The sequence below is a fragment of the Aegilops tauschii genome, chromosome 5 (assembly GCF_002575655.3).
Source record: "Aegilops tauschii subsp. strangulata cultivar AL8/78 chromosome 5, Aet v6.0, whole genome shotgun sequence".
In the NCBI taxonomy this organism is placed as follows: Eukaryota; Viridiplantae; Streptophyta; class Magnoliopsida; order Poales; family Poaceae; genus Aegilops; species Aegilops tauschii.
This window is the reverse complement of record NC_053039.3, coordinates 227,587,824-227,606,656: the sequence shown is the minus strand read 5'-3', so window position 1 is coordinate 227,606,656 and position 18,833 is coordinate 227,587,824. Positions and strand designations below refer to the sequence as shown.

The 18,833-nt window shown below is 44.9% G+C and overlaps 1 long non-coding RNA gene across 5 annotated transcripts; it reads right to left on the bottom strand.

Annotated features, from left to right (window-relative positions):
- Positions 1-11,768: 11,768 nt before the first annotated feature.
- Positions 11,769-16,179, bottom strand: LOC109771172 (uncharacterized). 5 transcript variants are annotated; one of them, XR_012184524.1, is made up of 4 exons: positions 15,520-16,179; positions 14,352-14,486; positions 13,420-13,635; positions 11,769-12,063 (listed from the first exon to the last, which is right to left on the bottom strand). It is a non-coding gene; the product is annotated as an uncharacterized lncRNA (long non-coding RNA). The 5 variants fall into 5 exon arrangements; XR_012184525.1 differs by having other exon boundaries at positions 13,420-13,632; XR_012184526.1 differs by lacking the exon at positions 15,520-16,179 and adding an exon at positions 14,941-15,152.
- Positions 16,180-18,833: the final 2,654 nt, after the last annotated feature.

Sequence of the window (18,833 nt, the reverse complement as noted above, 5' to 3'; positions counted from 1 at the left end):
ACTCTATGAACCTGGTTGTCAGCTTCACCGCAATGCATTGGAGAGCATATTTCAGAAGCCTGAGCCAAACATGAGTCAAATGCTCAGCATGATGAAGCCACTGCCACGAGATGCTGAATATCCAAAGGAATTCCTTGTTGAAGACCTAGAGTATCTGCCCCACACCATTTATCATATTATAAGGTGAACTCTATGGCCTGTCAAAGGACATTGTCCTGCAGCCAAGCTTGAAGGCGCAATGAAGACATTGGTTTTCTATATCCTCAATGGCATCAGCTTCATTGCTCAAGATTTCTTCATCAGGCAACTTGCTGCATCTGGAATTGATCTCTTTGGCCTGAAGTTTTATGCTCCATGGGTGATGCGCTTAATCAAGCTTCACTCTTCTGTCAACTATCAGCCCTCTGCGTGCAACCATCTTATCTTCTTGCCAGAGGTTGATATGTCTGTCGAAGCCATCTACCCTGAGCCTGCCAAGGAGCCAATATATCTTCACAATGTTGATCGCCAAAGCTTCACGCAACCCATTGAAGGAGTTCTTGCTGCAACTCGTGTTTATCCTCTGGCTGGTAACACAGGTGCACCTCATCGTGCAACTACTGAAGCCACTGAAAGCACCATTGCTCAAAGGCCTCGGAAGCGATCTCGCATACTCAATGACCGACAGCTTCTCGTGGCCTTGCATCAGAAACAGGATAAGCACCATGACTGGCTGAAGCGTCACATGCAGAGCCTCTTGGTGGATGTTAATCACATTCAAAATCTTGCCACCAAGAACACATTCGTGTCACATGAAGCCTGTCGGAGGTCCTGGAAGAGTCTGACATTGCTAAGCTCCGAAGATGGCTTCACAGAGCGCTACAAGTTTGATTCCACGCCTCCCCGGAATGTTGTCTTGCGTCGTACTCCTTCCTTAGAAGACTTGGAGTATTCCTCTTCGGTTGCAACTGTTGTTGCGAGAGTCGTCGATGACAAAGACGATGCTACTTCTCCAACCACTACTTCGCCGCGTCTCGACACTGCACCAGACCCCTCTGCACCACCTAACTCCAACGTCGACCCTGCACCTTCATCTACTCCCGATGGGAACGAGTAGATGCTATATGTCTTCAAGCCTTTTTGGTCCTTACTGACAAAAGGGGGAGAAGCATATGAGTTAATAGTCTTCAAGCGGGTCCATATGGGTGGTTGCTTTATATTTTGCCAAGTGGTTACAACTCTCGTTTTGATACTTTTGGTTCTTTGGATTGTAACACTTGAACTTGATGGCCGTCTGCTACTTTGTCTGCTATTCTGTGATGTGATGATAAATCCCGCATGAAGTCATTCCGCAAACGTCCATTTTTCATTATGCATGTCATTATCTTCGTTATACCTTTATATGCATAATGAATTGAATTCTTATGTTGAAAAGGATCTCCACAAAGTAAAACCTGCCATGCGCATTTGCATTCAAACGCAAACTATTTATATGCACATCTTCAGGGGGGAGCCTTTTGCTACTTATGAAAACAATACCTTAATCCTTACAATTTCACATACTTTTATCCCCGTTGAAAACTTCAACCAGTTTGTCATCAATCACCAAAAAGGGGGAGATTGTAAGTGCATCTAGTGCCACCCCTAGTTGGTTTTGGAGTATTGACGACAAACCTGGTTGAGGGACTAATGTGTTTGTGAGAATTGCAAGATAACACAGGTAGTAGTCCCTCATTGATTCGGTTTACCTACCGGAGATGACCCCTAAAAATGTGTGAAGACATTGAAGACAATGGTGGTCTGTGAAGATATTCACAATGAAGACTATGACATGAGAAGACATCGCATGAAGACTATGGAGTGCGAAGACATAGTTGTTTCGTAGTTTCCTTTTCTTCTTTGTTGAGTCATAGGAACCACCGCACTGTTAAGTGGGGTCCAAGTGAACAAAGTCAGAGTGATTGAAGTGATGCTCAACCAAATCCTATGTCTTCGAGCGAAGACAATGAGAGCAAATATTATCCAGAGCTGGATGAGTCAGCTTTACTTGTAGCCCAAGTCAAGCTGCCGCGTGTGTTTGAAATCTGACCGTTGGACACGTGTCAGTTCCTTAGTGACCCAGGGTCATTTCGGAAAAATCAAGTCGGGTTGCCTCCTGGCTATAAATAGCCCACCCCCTACACCATAAATTGGTGGCTGCTCAGAGTCAGTACATGGCTTTTGTCGTTTGAGAGCAACCCAGCTCCGGAGCATTTGAGAGAAAGATCATTGCGAGGACAAAGCCTAAAACACCCAGAGCCAAAGAGTGTTAGGCATCACTGAAGTCTTTCTGTCCGCGTGATCTGGAGACTTATTACGCTTGAGGACTGTGAATCCTCCAGCCGGTTAGGCGTCGCGTTCTGAGCATCCAAGAGTCATTGTGGATTGCCGGTGAACGAAGCTGTGAAGGTTTAGAAGTCTACCTTGAAGACTTACCAGAGTGATTGGGCGAGGACTAAGTGTCCTTAGCTCAAGGGGAATAAGGTGAAGACGCGGTCTTCTGAGTTGAATCTCAGCCTCCCTAACCAGACCTACAGTTGTCACAGCAACTTGAACTGGTCCAACAAATCCCTGTCCTCTCCAAGCTACTGGTTCTATCTTCTCCCTCTCTTTACTTACAGTTTGTCTTCGTGAGGTCATTGCTTGCTTGCTTTATCTGATTGACTTCACTGTTTGATGACTATTGTTGTTTGGCTTCATACTATCTTCCATCCTGATCTATACTACCTAACTGCTAATAGTCTTCGTACTTTCACTTCATTACTTACTTGACTATGGCTTGTCTAGTGTAGTCTACCTTCCGCTGCATATCAATAGGTTCATTTCTATCGTTTGTCTTCAAAGCCCCCCTGTTTTGAAGACTTTCATAAAAATTGCCTATTCACCCCCTCTAGTCGATAACTAGCACTTTCAGTGCCAACAAAGATTGGCTTGCATACCTCTGGCCAGATACCACCATCATTTTGCACAACATCCACAGCAGTGCGGCCGTTCCCGTAGACCCCTTCTCAACCATTGGGATCGGCCTTCTGGACTGGCTGGGCTTGAATACGTATGATGATGCCTACATGAGATTGAAGAAGATAGCAATTGCGGACCCGCCGACAAAGCGACGCGGCTACAAAGATTACTATCTCATCGCGGTGTTCGACATAAGGATTGCCATCAATGCAAGAGGCCGTAACGGCAGAGGCTGGCGCATGTTGGTCGCGGCAGATTTGTACCCCTACACGTTCGAAGGCGTCGTGCGCCATCTAAGCCGCATCTTCGCGGTGACAAGCCAGGGGACTTGTTTCATCTGGTTGCCATCCTATGGTACGGGAGATTACAAACGGAATGCATAAACCATCATTTGCATTCCTAACAGTACTCCATTATTTTGCAGGGACCAGTCATCCCCCGATCAAAATAAGATCGCCGATCCTGGATGTGCATTTGCATCCGCGATTTGGTCTAACCTGGAACCTTGTAGCTGACTTTGGCATATCGGGATCAACTATCTTACCAGTCGTTACCCATGGTACCACTGATGTGCAACATGGTCACACAATCTACCACGATCGGACCGTCGCCATCTACCCAGGTATTCCATTTAGAATTATATTTTTTAACCCTCTCGCCTTCTCTTTCGTTGTTGTACTACTTACTAGTACTAGTACTTTTTACCTTGGAGGACGCGTATAGCTAGCTAGGCCCTTGAAGACTTGAACCCACTAGCTGCCACCAAAAAACTATTTTTCCATGTCTTACTATCTCATCCATGTAGCCAAGAGTGGCTATATATAATAAGTCGGTTATTTTACTTCCTCTATACCGGAGTAGTACTATTTGTTGCACAGTATTACTGACCGCCATATTTGAGCACAACATTATTATGCATGGACCTTGACTCTGTACGTCACCATGTGTCCAGATCTGAGATGCCGCGTGTACCAGATGAACGGCGCCGAGTTCGACCCCCGTGATGCTACGTGGGTGCCGAGGAACACTCTTGGAGAGTACTCGCTTTTCATTGGGGACAGCTACCCCATTGTGAAGCGGATGCCACCTTCTGTGCACAACACCGAAGGCCTGCCGTTCATGAAGCATGGTTGTGGCTTTAGTGCGCACCGCCGGATGAACGACATGCTGGGACACGCTATCCCTGATTTATGCCGCTTCAGCTTGGATGAGTCTCCATCGTGTGGAACCGGACTAGAAAGCTGCGACAATGATTCCCGTTGCCCACCGCTATGGATCATGCCATCCATGAAGAACACCTGGGACTGGAACCTGGAGGAGGACATGTAGCCCATCTATAACGTGTAAGTGGGGTATGGTAAATTGTGAACGGTAGTGCTGTGAATATATGTAGACTAGTCGTGCACAAATTTATCACATGAATTGGAGATGAACTTGTGTGGCATACTGGCATTTGTCCTTTAGAATTTATTACTAGTAAATGTGTTATGTGTACATGCAACTTGTGTGGTTGTTGCACGGGCTCCAACACGTTCTTTGAGAAAAAAAAAGGTGGCACAGCTTTGGATATAGGTGACGTGGCGGCATCATACAATAGCATCGTTTGCTATAGTTGTAGTATACTCTTACTAGGACGACAACTCCTATAAAACCTTGCGCTTGGCTCTTTGCCTCTTCGGGGGGTTCAACAGTTCATACTCGTATGAACCTTGCACTTGACTCTTCGCCTCTTCGGAAGGTCCAACAATGATGATACTACAGTACAATATGCTTCTGGCAATCTGACACCGATTGAACAGCTGCACGTCCACCGCGAGGGCGAGGGCGAGCGAGAGTGAGAGGGAGAGGGCGCTGTAGTCAAAACCCTCTCACTCTCACTCCTGCGAGCTACCGCGTGCGTGGGCGAGGGAGAGGCGTAGTAAGCAAGCTTCTCCTCGTTCGGCGAGTTGATGGGACACATCAAAGAAGTACTAGTCCTTTCCGGTTAATATGGCTTAATTTGAAACGAGAAAAATACACTGGCGGTCAACGTATGTAACAATACGCTCTTTACGGTCACTATATATTGGTTTGCGGTGATTATACGATCACTAGCTCATCGTAGAGCACCGTATTGCACCCTACTGACCGGCCACATAGTCGACGTGGCGCTTTGTTGACTGGTTAAATTGTCACCTGGTTTCTAGGTTCCACCTGTCAGTTGGCAGAGCAAAGAAATCAGTTAAACAAAACTTTACGCAGGCACGACAGGAGTCCAACCCTTGCGCGCGAACCACCCTGGCTGTGTATGTGAGTGCATGCACGTGTACTCCCTCGGTCTTCCAACAAAGAGTGTACATCGGCTAAAAAACAAAGAGTGTACATCTACACTGCCAATGCATTTAGCCTTTAATCTAAAATCGATATTGGTTGACTAATGCACCAACTTGTGCTCTAGCTATAGGCTACATGTCTATCCTTAATTACAGCATGCAACAACCTTCATTTAATCTTCTTCTCTCAATGGTCGCATGCACACATAAATCTGCTACTTTTGGGCATTAATTATGCCTTGGTCAATGTGTAAATATCTAAATGTACAGTCTTTCACGGACGTAGGGAGTAGGTTGAGCACTTGAGCGTCAGCGTGTGTGTTGCGTCGCGTGCTGTGTGCCGCATGGGTGCGTGAGTGTTGCGTGCGTCCATGTGTACATGTGAGTGTTGCATGTTGCATGCATGCATGCATGCATGAGGCTTTTACTCCCTCCCATTGACATGTTCGTATTTCAAGCTTCCTCTGTTCCCTCCATATGGTGATACTCCCTCTGTTCCCAAATACGGAGTAAAAGCCTCCCTCTGTTCCCATGGAGTATTTGTCTTTCTAGAGATTTCAACAAGTGACTACGTACGGAGCAAAATGAGTGAATCTACACTCTAAAATATGACTACATACATCCGTATGTTGTATTCCATTTGAATGTCTAAAAAGACAATATTTAGGAATGAAGGGAGTAGCAAATAAACATTAAGTTCTCTTATTTTTCACTCCTTGGTCATAGTGCACAACCAAAGATGACTTATTCACCTGGATGGAGGGAGTAGATGGTCAAAGTTTGACACAAAATTAATTCATTGGTAAACATAATTTTTTGAGGAAAACGAGTGCATTAATTGAGTATTTTTGCAAACTACAAAAATTATTCCACCACTCATCATCTACCTTGGTTGATGAGATTTTGAATTGAGCCCTATAAACCAGAAAGTAGGTAGTACTAGTACTCCTACATTATTGGCGTCGGGTGCCCTTGCCAATGTTTCATCTTGTTGGACAGGATGAGGCTACTTCCAATGCATCGGTGCTTACATGGGGTGCTAAGCACATTAAAAACTTTAGCAACTAAAGCTCCCAATGCTTACACGTACATGTGCTTTTAACTTGTTGGTGCTAAGCATCCTTTATTTATGATTTTGTAACTAAAGTTCTTCATGCATTGGTGGGAATCTTCTATTTAAGTCTTTTGTCTAGGTTCTCGTGCTTAGTACTGGGGTCACCACACCTATCTCTCCTCTTAATTACCTTGCCACATCAGACTTTTTGCCTACATGGCAGCCTTAGCACCTGTATAAGGCGAAGCATTGGGAGGGCCCTGAGCATACAGGCATAGGGATACTGTAGATAGGAAGTCTTCGCGATCCATTATTCCCCATCTCGGTCAGAGAGAAATATTCAATTAGTCTTCACAGTGAAGTGAAAATACACGCTGCAGCAGATGGGACACTTGATTAATAAGCTGAACCAGCGTGTTGGTGTTACTAAATCAGCCTTACCTAGTACTGTCATCATGTTTGCCAGTGGAGCAAGCTTCCGCAAATACGACTACGCACCTCTCTCCTCCATTAACTGACATGTGGGCCCTCTTGAGGTAGACCCACATGTCATCGGCGTAACTATTTAAACTCCGAAGGACGGTATATCCTGGTAGTCGTACTAGTAGAATTGAAATTTAATGCACTTTCTTCCCCATCTTTCACTCTTCTTCCTCCTCTCTTCCCCACCTTCGGCCGCACACCATTTCCCCCCGCTCACTGCTCGTCCGCCCGCGCCATCTTCCTTGGTAGCTCGCGCGTACCATATCCCCCCGCTCACTGCTCGGCCACACACGCCATCTTCTTCGTTCACCCGCCCGAATCCACTTCCCCGCTGGCTCGCAGGCACCGAAAACCCCAGTCACTCAGCACCCTAAAAAAACTATGGCAGAACCGACTCACACGCAGAGCCGCGATTGGAATTCGCTCCCCGGTGTTCTCTTGGAGCAGATCTGTAATCGTACGGACCTGCTCAGCACCGTCCGTCTGGCCGCATGCTTGGTGTCTTTGTACCGTCTACTCGTCTGCAACCGGCCGGCTCTTTTCAAGACACCCTGCTTGCTGATTCCTGATCCTCACAGGTGGCCCAGACACCGACTTGACGATCCTACGGAGGTTGCCATGGTGCCCCTCGACATGCTACCACTACCCGTCCACCTGTCCTTCATGCGCGGCCACTACTGGGCGGGCATGAAGGCCAACTGGATCGCCCTCATCCACCAATTGGTAGTCCGTGGTGTCACGTGGATATCTACACCCAGCAAGAGATCACCCTTTCATCATTGGATACCGCGGCCATCGAGCCTCGTGGCCCGCCGGACACTCCTACCTACTACGCACGAGACACGTCGAGCTTTTGACTCGACCTCTGTTTGCTGAAGGTTGTAATCTGCGAAGTGCCCACACCATCAGAAGACTACATGGATTACAAGCTCATTGCCATGTTCAACATGGGATTAGTCTATCTGGAAACCGGTCGCCATACATGGTTATGGATCATCGTCAATCCTCTTCAGCCAACATTTCTTTCTGATGCTATAGTGCATGATGGCATCGTTTATGCGGTCGACGCACAGATTGGCTGCCTATACTGGTGGAATCTATCGTCGTGTAATTGTTCTATCTCATCTCATCTTTACCTTAAGAATACGACTGCCTATTCATTGTTACAAATTTAGAATATATAGTATGTCTATAACCACATCATTGCTATATGTTCCTCTCATTTCCTAGATTTTTATGACCACATGTTATTGTTAGAGTTGATATGAGAACAATTGGAATCTAATGATTGTTAGAATAGATATTATGAGTATAACCTCATGATTGCTATATGTTACTCTCATTTCCAGGATGTTTATAACAACGCATGTTATTGCTTAGAGTTGATATGATAACTGTAGTAAGTGCTATGGTAGAATATGAGTAGGCCCTGTCATATCTGTTTTCCTCTCATTGTTACATGATGTTTGAACCATGATATATTGCTAGAATATGAAAGTCATTGGCTTATTTTTTTTAACTTGGGGTATGATTATGACCACGACATTGCAATTCTCTGTCTATGATATGTGTCACTGTTATAATAATCTTAATTTCACATATACTCTGAACATGATTGTTTATTTTTGTCCTTTTGGTCTCCAATTTGAATTGTTGCAGCAGACGCAAATGTGTTGGCCTTCATGATTCCAGGACCTGGAATCATACCAGCCGGTGGGTGGTGGTTTATCGCTCGTTCAACTGACGGTGGTCATTTAATGCTCATTTGCACGTACCAAATTGACCAAACCATTTCATCAAACAACATGCAGTACAATGCCTGGGGCGTTCGTGACATTGATGGCTATGGCTGCTTCGTGTTTGAGAAAGATCCCAGCTCCATTGGGCCAGGCGTATTCAACTGGAGGCGGGTTTACAGCCTCGACAACCACTCCATGTTCCTCGGGCTCAATTATCCGATCATCCACCAATCATCGTTCATATCACCGGCGATGATTACCGTGCTATGCAACTTCCATTCGCTAGGGGGGCTGTGTTTACACATCATACCATGGGTTTCATGAATCACCATATCCAGAGATTCGTCGACACAGCTTGTTGCCAGATAATCTTCAGTGTGTGAAAGGCATCAAGCTTCCATGTGATGGATGGCTTTTGCAAACCCAACATGCGGCAATGTGATTCATGCCAACAGCAAATATGCACAACTTGATTCGTACTGATATCTAGACTGAGCCATGTATCCTGCTGCTGTAGCATTACCCTCTTTTGTTGGATATTATGTACTGTTGTTAGTTTGAAGCACTCCTCTTTTGTTGGAGATGTTGTGCAGAAGTCATCTCTCTCTTTCTATATATATATATATATATATATATATATATATATATATATATATATATATATATATATATATATATATATATATATATATATATATAGGCTATTCTGTTACGCGTAACAGAATATTATTCTGTTATTGAACTGATGATGTCGACCAGTTGTACTGATGCTTTTATTTTCGTTGCACTGATCGTTTTTATTAAAAGAGTAAATAAGAGCCCCGTTCCGCCGGCCACTTCCGCCGTCAACCAAGCTACTCGCGGCCGATCCCTCCACCTGCCCGCCTCCCTCCTGGCAACCCAGGCCCCACCCTAGGCGCGGCAATGGATGCCGGGGTGCGCGGGCGATAACGGCGGCGCTGCTGCTGGTGCTGGCGGCGCTCACAAGATCAAGGACGACGACGCGCCCAAAATCCCCGACTGCTGCTCCAATGACTTCTTGCTCGTACGCCCCCTCCCCCTCCTCCTCCTGCTCCTCGCCTCTCCTGAGCGAGTGGCGCGGCCGGCCCCGATTCCCGACACCGAGCCCGTGGCCGGGTGGCCGGCGAAGCTCCGTTCTGGCCGGGCCCAGGCGATCTGCCTCGGCGTGTTGCGTGCGCTGCTGAAGATCAGCCCCCTCCCCCTCCTCCTCCTCCTCCCCGCCTCTCCTAAGCGAGTGGCGCGGCCGGCCCCGATTCCCGACTCCGAGCTCGTGGCCGGGTGGCCGGCGGAGCTCCGTTCTGGCCGGGCCCAGGCGATCTGCCTCGGCGTGTTGCATGCGCTGCTGAAGATCAGCCCCGCTAACAGAGTCCCTCTGAGGTCATAAGGCTTGCTGACGAGAGACACCCGTGTCATCGAAAGGAAGAAGGCAGGTCTCAAGAAGGCGCGCAAGCGTCCCCAGTTCTCCAAGCGTGAAGCCGGATGCTTCATTGTTGTTAGAGTCGTTTATGCGCCATCTTTCCCCACTTGAAAAAAGGCCCTCTACTGTCTTTGTTCTATGCTGGACGCCACAGATTTGTAATATTCGTTTTTCTGAAAGCAATTTTCTTGAGGTTACAGAAGACGTTTTTCTTGAAATCACTCCACCAAGCATGACGGGTGGTTGCTCAAGCTTTGAAGCATGGCTTCTGATGGAGTGGGCGTATATGAAGCACTGTATTTGATAAGCTATCAACAGAATGAACATGTCCCAGTGACAAATTTCAGAGTGATACTCTGATTTTCTGATGGGGATTCGAAATGCGAACAAATATGCCGCCTCTTCGTATCTGGTTTGACTGCAAAACTTCGTATTAGGTATTTGTGTACTGTAAGCTGAGGAGATTCCATCGCTAATTAATTATCCTGCACTATGTTGTTGCTGGTGGAGCTACTTTAGTAGTATTTGATCTGGGGCTAACGGTAGTTACTTACTACTGTATTTGACATGAGACCGAGCACGATACGAGCTATAAAATGACAGCTCGTATTTTGGGAAACTTTCGCAGTAGGTGGGCAATGAAATTTCACAAAGAATTGTCAAATGTGAAACTTTCAAAGAGGCCAAAGATTTCAGTTCAACGTCTACGCAAAACTATCCAAAATGTGAAACTTAGTCATGTTGAACGTTTCCTCAAATTCGCAATGGGTGAAGAGTAATTTGAAATACGGTGAGACCCTTCGTGCTGTTTTTCTGTCAGAAAAAACAGAATACTCGTACTGATCTTTGTGTGTGTTTGTACTGAGCAGGTATTTTTGAAAGAGTAATTTTGAATGGTTCCGGAAGAAAGTACTTGAACTGATGTCCGTATGATTTTGTATTGAGCGTGCTTTCGCAGACTAGACTTTACTCTCATTTTTTGGTATGGCTTTTCCTCGTAATTTTCCAATGGTTTATGGTGTCATAGTCGTCGAACTTGCATGGTTTATATCATTGTACTGAATGATATTTTTTCAAAATGATTTTTTTTTTCAAAACAGAGTACTAGTACTGAGCGCAGTTTTGTGTTTGTACTGAGCATTCTGTTTTTTCGTTCGAAAACAGAGTAGTTGAAATGATCTCTGTATGTGTTTGTACTGAGCATGTTTTCACAGATGGGACGTCATTTTTTTAACTTGCATAATAAAACAGTGGATTTATATCTCCGGATGTTTTGAACGGCCTCCCGTCGAGACATGGACTTATATAACTGAACCTTTTTTGGGATTACAATTTTAGATTTGTTTTCTCGTCCAAACCGACGACACCATCAGCTCCGAATTTGCATGGTTTCACTAGTTGAACTGATGGATGTTTTCTTTTTGTTTCGTTCAAACTCAAACATTTTTTGCAACGAAGGTATGTACTTCCTTTTGTTTGCGACTTGAACAATTTTCATGATTTTTGTAATAAATATTTTGTACTTATTTTTATTTTCTTCAATGAAGAAAACAATGATCATTTGAACTAATTGTCAACCCCAAACTTTTGTGAAAAAAAAATCTCTGAACTTGTCGTATCCTCGAGTTTGAATGGATGTAAATACTTTTTGCCAAATTGCTCCAGATTTCTGTATGGTACGCACACAATCTTGATGAGCCAATGTAAAAGTACATATGAACTTCCCGGATTTGAGAGCGCATACTTCAGTACATAGCGCACCATTAAATTGCTGCACAATGACTAAAAATGCATAAAAACTGCCAAAGATGCATAGTGCACCATTGAGGTATTAACCATTCATACAGATGCATAGTGCATAAAAACTTTGGTATGTGTACAGCAAGAATCTGAAAAAAAAAATCGGAATCCCTCTCACGCTTTTGTACTTGGTCTTCTCACATTTATCTCATTTTTCACATTACTTCTTCCTCTTCTACTAGTACCTCTCACTGGCCTTCTTTGATTCTGCACCCAGCAAGCCCAAGATGTCCATAAAAAAAAAAAACCTGACAAACACTGCACAAAAAGATGTTAATAGGGTTGCAAGAATGCTAAAAGAATACAATATAAACAATGATGCTAGAATAGTAATTGTGTAACACCATTTGACAACTACAATTCGTGAAGGAAATATATCAAAACATCCACCAAAGAGGTGCATGAATATTAGTTTCCCATGGAAATTATAAAAACTATACACAGGTAGCCAGCTTTTCTCCTCTGTTTTTTTTTTGCATACTCAAAGAATACGAAGTCTGAAAGGTTCTAATTGTAAAACACACTCCAAAGCAAACCTATTTTCCTATTCCACATCAAAATATAAACTGTTTGAGGATAATCCAACTTGGAAAGGTAGTCATCTTTTCCAAGGGACCTTCTCTAAGCAATAAGAAGGAAGTTCATGCCACAAAAGGGACCTTCTCTAAGCAGTAAGTAGAAAGTTTAGGTCACAAAGTCTACTCTTAGACATATACACAATAAAATAAAACAATGATCACTTGAACTAATTGGAGAATAACACGCGAGCTCATAGCATTTGATCACTTGATCTTATAGCAATAGGAATAAGAAATATGTACGGCCTCCGACCTGTGGAGATTATAAGAAATTTGTAAATACTAGTACTGCAACCAACATTTATAAATACTAGTGAACTTGAACGTATGGTCTCTCGAGATTTGAACTGATTGTGTTACAAGCACACGCACAAAAATCCAACGAAGCTGATATCAATACATGTTAAAAAGATAATCAAGTTCATGTATATTAATTTTGAGAAGTTCAGAAAGAAACTTTTTTTAAAGTTTGTACTGAAAAGATGTGCAAACATATGCAAACATATTTAGTGCTATTTTTTAGGAAGGAACTCAATTCAACAAAACATATGCAAACATCTCGGCTTCAAACTTCTGTATTTTTCTTATTTGAGCTTACTTCTCTTGAGATTTGAACTGATTTGTGTTACAAGCACACGAACAACTCCGAATGAGATGATGTTAGTACATGTAAAAAAGATGACCAAGTGCATGTATATTAACTGGAGAAGTTCAAAAAGGAGCTTCATCTTCACCATACTGACTAGACCAATACTGAAAAATTGATGTACAAGAGGGAGACCAGCTTAAGTTCAAAGTACACAAACATAAGCTGCAAGCTCTATGCAAAGTAAATTAGCATCTATTTTCAAAAGCATCTATTTTCGAAATGGATGGTTATAGGTTTAGACAGAAGTTAAGTTTCAGCAATGCCCTTGCGGCAAAGCAAACTAAAATGTATCATTTTGCCTCAGGACTCTGCACATTTAAAGCATAATGCACTGAAAAGAACACACAAGTTGAACTGAAAATCAAAACAAAAGTTGGGGTAGCATGCCTGTGAGGAAGGAGGTCGAGGGCAGCAGGGCGCACAGTGGGCGAAGGACGCACAAGGAAGATGAGTTACCTCGTCGCTAGGCTACGAGGCGACCTCCATCGTGGAGGTCCTCGGGTTGGAGTGCATCAGCAACGAGTGGTGGGGCTGCGACAGGGGACAGTTTGGAGCGTGCACGCATGGCGACGTCATCCTTGTCGTCATGGAGAAGTAGGACTGCTGAAGACATTGCAAAGCAGCACAACAATATTACATGTTTCCTAAAGTTGAGTAAAACATGTTTGAGATTATCAACAGTACACATATCATATCTTTCAGCTATCAGTTCAAGAGTCGAAAACTTTTCGAACTGATGTTTTTCTGTCATCGAACTGATGTAATTTTTTGTATTTTCAATTGTTGTAAAATATGTAGTTGAACTTATAGAATTCCATTTTGTAATTTTGCTCTTATAAAGATCATGTGTGTTTGTTTACGTACTGAAAACGGAATACATACTGAACTTGGCAATATGGAAACAACAATACTTCATATTCATTATCTCTTTGTTGCCATATGGTTAGAGCTTACAGCTACATGAGCAAAATCTTTTATTGTATTTTGTAATAACATGACATATAGTATAAAACCAAACTGGGTTTTAACACATACAATTGAACTTTTTCTGTACGTCTTTTTTGAACTGATGACATATATACATGGTGAACTATAGAGCATCAGTTTTGCAGTAAACACAACTCATATTTTCAGAATCAGGAGATGGATCGAACTGATTGTTCTAGGTACGGTGAACTGATTTTTGCAGATAAAAATCTAGTTTCTAGGTACGGCGGACTGCTACTCACGACTAACTCGACTATCTCGATGGCATGGGGTCGAACTGAGGACGGCTATGGGAGTAGGGAGCATCGAGCGCGGCGGGTGTTGGCGCGTACCTAGGTGAAGCAGGAAGGAGACGCGCATGTGAACAAAGGCTGGCTGCTTTGGGCCCCGCGGTTGGAGGCCGTCTTCAGCCATGGCAAGCACCGGGGTGCACCTTCCTCAGTCGCGGAGCAACTTGCGCCTCCACACTTTCCCACAAATTGTCCAGAACACAAGGTTTAGCAACATGATAATTAGTAGTAGTAGTAGTAGCATTAATGTAGGTGGCAAGGTAGCAGTGGCAAAAAAGTAGGCAACTATTCTTAATTTGCTCCACAACAGCTTCAGTTCACATTTTGCTACTACTTTCAGTTGGAAAAGAAGACAAAACGGATAGAAAATTCCCCAGTGGGGGTAGTGAACCTTTTTACTGAACAACTACAATTCTACCATATAGTAAACTGTTGTATAATTAGAAAACAGTCTGAATTTTTTGCACAAACACCGTACTGTTTTATATGTTTTCCAAGAACTTGAGATAGCTCACGTACTGAACTGAGAACACCTAGTTTGTGTTTCAGGAGATAAAATAGACATCCTCTCCTTTTTGTGATAAAACTAGTGTGGACTTGGGAGGAGCGGCAGTGTGGACGGACAATTAACCTCTCTTTTCTCTTGCTCCTGAATGCATGCAGCTGGGATCCCGAGGCGACAGAGGTGGTCGTGGCGCGGCGGGGAGGAGCAGGAAGGGGCGGAGGTGGTTGTTGCCTATGCTACGCCTTCCCACCGGTGGCCTCCCCTGTGGAGGCAGATCCATGGTCCGTCGCGGAGGTGGGAGGCGAGGGCGCGGTGCGTCGCCGGATGTTAGATGAAATTCGAACTAGATTAGATGAAATTCTACACACACAAAATGCACGGTGGGAACTAGGTTAGAAGAATTCTTTTTTCACATTTGAACCACTGAGTTTTTGCACAGTGTACTTATATAGTTTCATCTTTATAGCAAGCTACAGTAGAAATGAAAATATGTTGGAGGGAGCATGCTAGATTAGAAGAAATTCTTTTTTCACATTTGACACCTGAACTTCGACTTGTTATCCCCAACAAACTCCCCTTGGATGTTTTGTTTTTTCGAACTTCCCAAGTTTACGTTTTCGAACTGATTGAATAGTAGTATGTGAGCTCACCAACACGATGAAATTTCTACAGAACACTAAGGTGCATAATATACACACAAGGTACCTGAACATTTTACTTAGCCTGGTCGAAGGAGAAGGTGCAGCAGCAGCAACAAGTTGTGAAAGAAGAACTTGTCGCCCGTGGAGATGTTTGCCTGCACGCAGCTACTTGAGCGACCGACCGTGGAGCAAGCAGTTGGACTGCCGAGTTGGACGGCACGCTGTGGCCACCGGATGCGGTGACACGAAGCGACGGCCCCCTGCGGGGGGTGGGGGTAGGTCGCCAAGGCGGCGGTAGGGACGACTGGTCGTGGCGATTGGTGGCGCTATGGTGGCTCCCGACAGTGGCGGCTAGAAGCAGCGGGGCCGCCGGCGGCGCGTGGAAGCAGGGGGCCGGCGGTGGCGCGTGGAAGCAGCGGGGCGCCGGGAGCGAGAGAGGAGGTGGGGGCGGGGCGGGGCAGCGCCGGGATCCAGGAGTAGGTGGGGGAGGGGCGGCGCCGGAGACGGGGAGGAGGTGGGGGCGGGGCGGCGGCGGGATCCGGGAGGAGGAGGGGGCGGGGCGGAGGCGGGATCTGGGAGGAGGTGGGGGCGGGGCGGCGCCGGGAAACGGGGAGGAGGTGGGGGCGGGCGGCGCCGGGAGCATGGAGAAGGTGGGGAGCGGGGAGAAGGTGGGGGCGACCCACGCCGGGAGCCTGGAGAAGGTGAGACCGGGGGTGAGTCGTATGGGTGTAACTTCTTACCCCATTTCTAAATTTGTACTGGTCCTCTATACTGTATATTGCGCTACTCGTACTACTACCTCCCTCCTGGTTTACTGGTCCACTTTGTAATTTGTGTCAAATTTTGACCATAAATTTCACTAACTAAATGTTAATGCATGTCACAAAAAATATATTGTTTTATTCGTATTTGAACATAGTTTCCAATGGAATAATTTTCGGTGACATGCATTGACATTTTGTTAGTTAAACCTATGGTTAAAATGTGACACTAAATACGACTAGTAAGTAGTACAGTAGCAGTACTAGTATACGTCGGTCAAATTATTCATCATGTCCTCACATTGAATTGACGTGACAACACGCTGCGCGTGAGGTGACACAAGAATCCCGGCGGCGTGTTCGGGTATTATGGACTTCAGATGTGGAGTACTACCACTTATCTGCCGAAATCTTTCATCATTCACTTAAAACAGTCGATTGATCATACATTGAGTACCATATAACTGAAATTAACCGATGCAACTCCAAGAAGGATTGGCCGGTGCTGCCGGCTGCGTCAAGTTTGAACCCACGGATCAGGAGCTGATCGAGTACCTTGAGGCCAAAGTGAGTGCTGACAGCGCGAGATCTCACCCTCTCATCGATTTGTTCATACCAACCATCGATAGCGAGCACGACATATGCTACACCCATCCTGAGAAACTTCCAGGTAAGACACCGACCGGCCGTCTACTTGCACAAATATATTCCTTTGTTTATAGCTCTATTTTTTTTTAGACGTAAACCTAGTGAAGCAATTACAATTTGGCAGTTAAGAAAAAGTGAAACAAGTGACTGGAATATGCCAAAGGTGCTATGAAAATGCCAACTACTTACACTAAAACCTGTATTCGACAATACTGCAGGTATCACACTGAGTGGCCTAAGCAAGCATTTCATCTAGCGCAATTCCAGGGTGTTCAAAAGGGGCACGTGGACGCGTCGCAAGATACAGTAGGAGTGCGGCATGCACGCGGTGTGGCACAAGACCGGCAATACCTTGCCGGTGATGGACAATGGCCGGCAGACCAACAAGAACTTCGACCATTCCAGCAAAAAAAGAACTTCGACCAGCAAAGGACCAACTGGGTGATGCACCAGTACCACCTTGGGGACCTGGAGCAAGAGAAGGAGCGGGAGCTGGTACTCTGCAAGATTTTCTACCAGACGAACACTAGGGCCAGGACTAAAAATATTATAAGTTAGTTTGGAATTGGTACTTGTACTACCTTGTCGTCCGCAAGTTGGTATTGCTGTTAACGATCTTTCGGTATGAACTTGGCATTTGCTTCCAACCATCATGCCGAGGGTCGACGTGGATATAAGCTGAATCATTTGTTTCGAAACGAATTTTCAGGCACCTGATTTTTATTTGATGGGTAGCATAAGCACCTGCCGTTTGAATTCCCAGTTCTTCAAATTTTTTGAAACAAGTGCATGCACTTATTATCACGATGAAAAAACAATATACCTGCTGCATCCCAGTTATCAGTCTGTACTTGCAGAATTCTCTCGTTTATTGAGAAGGTATATTGTTTTTTCAGGTCGAGTAAGTTTCAACTGGGCTGTAGACTGCCCAGGCTTGGTTTTGTTTTTAACAGGCCTAGCCCATGACGACAACGGGGCACAAAGATCCAGCAGGTATCTACTGGCCTCTAGCCCGCCGGCGTTACTTATATTTTGTCTTACAACATCCGCAGGCAGCTTTTTTACTGAATCAAACACACAACCTAGTTCAATTTTCATTGAGAAACGCCATGTCTTACTTCCGTTTTCTAATCTCTACATATAGTTTTACTAGTTCATATACACGTATCATTATATTGAAAATACATAAAGTTTCCTTTTCATATTTACATCCTTATTTTTGTTGTTGTTTTCCCTCCCAGCGCTGATTTTTTTACCACTGGTTTTCCCTTAAACCAACTCAATTGTCCCACGTCTTGTTTGCTTACAAAAACAAAACGTTTTTTGGCAAATCAATAAGTTCTTAAAAAATGTTTATCATTTCGGGATTACAACAGTTCGGACTCCACCGAAATATGCAAAATAAGTTTGAACTTTTTAACCGTGGTCCTGGACAGAAAATGGGCTGTAATAAATTACTTAAGAATTGGCAAATGGGCTACAAATTTTAAAAAAAATAGCAAATGGGCTCTATGTTGTCTGCCACAGATTTGGAGGCTAATTTGTGGGCCTACTAAGTTCATGCATAAACAAGGTTTCTTAAAAAAAACTTAGTCAACAATCGACTCTACCAGCGTCAAACCGTTAGATGTCAATCTAGCGGCAATCGTGCTTCTTTAGTCTCTGATCTTCCTGTCCAGCCGCCCAAACCAGCGCCGGCGGAACCGCCTGCTCCCGCCTCCCATGGCCGACTATGCTGCCGGGCAGGCCTCACGGCTGCACCATACTCGCATCCCTGGCCTGACTATCCCTCTACTCACCCACACCTTCTGTTATTTTCCACCGACGGCAGCCGAACCAGTCAACCCTCGTACTCCCCACCGCGTGGGCAGCCACTGCCGTGTCTTCCCCGGATCCGTGTCGTTCCCTTCGTAGGCCTCGCCGTCGTCCACCGCCCTGGTGCTCTCGGCGCGGCGTGGTCAACGTGGTC